This window comes from Ornithodoros turicata, chromosome 1 (genome assembly GCF_037126465.1).
Source record: "Ornithodoros turicata isolate Travis chromosome 1, ASM3712646v1, whole genome shotgun sequence".
NCBI classification, from domain to species: Eukaryota; Metazoa; Arthropoda; class Arachnida; order Ixodida; family Argasidae; genus Ornithodoros; species Ornithodoros turicata.
In genome coordinates this window covers 35,256,212-35,257,399 of record NC_088201.1, presented here as the reverse complement: position 1 = coordinate 35,257,399, position 1,188 = coordinate 35,256,212, and positions in this window count along the sequence as shown.

Below are 1,188 nucleotides of genomic sequence, written 5' to 3'. Positions count from 1 at the left end.
ATGTCATAAGGTCCACCTAAACCATAACGGTTTGTGGGCAGGACCCAGCAATCAAGTGGACAACTAACTGACAACAATAACAGTATCGATACCCTAACAATAACAACAACCTTGTTTTATGACTCTAGCTACACATCCGAAAAACAGCTCGAAATAGACAATGACTTAGTAACAATAACAATAACCATAACAATACCGTAACAGTAACAATACCATTAATTTATCAGTCTAGCAACGCATCCAGAACACTCTTAACAGCTCGAATTGACATCAAATCCAACGAATCAATAGGCGAAGTATTGAATATGCTAGGAACATAGTAGCGCCGCAAACCCTTACCATAATTAGTAAATATTCGTGGTACATAGTAAATTTCAAGACACCTGGAGGCATAATAATATGGACGACAGGCCTTAAACATGTCAGTCCAATAAAATTTTAACACAACAGTTCTAATAAAAAGATCCTTAAAAGAAGACATTCGGTGTAAATGAAACATATCAGCATCTTCGAAATCTGACCCAAGAAGTTGCCCATACCATAAATTCCTAAGTGCAGATAGGAGGATGGGATCAATTCTATTCCTCCATTCCGAAGAACAGTTAGAAAATAATGTAATACCATATCGCAAACTAGAGTATCCTAAGGACTGCAAAATCACTGTACTAGTAGTAGTAATTATTATTATTATTATTATTATTACAATAATAATAATAATATTAAAATTTTTAATAATAAAAATTAAAAATTCAATTTATTTCACTTGAAAATCGACAAAATCGGTCTTTCCTGGTGGCAAAAGTGCCGCAGAGGCCAATGCAGCAAGCGGCATTCTTGCACAACGTCTACATTTTTTAAATATAATTCGGGGACACGTTACAACAAGCACCCTGTATAGATTGTGATGATAAACGGACTATGCACAGACGGCAGCTGCTTCACATAAGGCACTGCATGAGAGGCAAAATAATTCAGTTGTTTTATCTACCAGATCACAGGTGAAGTGAATGGTTAAAGTTTGAGGAGAAACACACGACGTTGGGAATTTCTGTTGCACACTCGGTGTATTTCCACGGCTTGAAAGGAGTGTGGACGTATCTATTATCTATTAACACTGGCGCGCCTTTGTCTACGCCTCTCAGTGATGCGCTCTTTTAACAACAACATTCATTTTGATCATTGAATCAG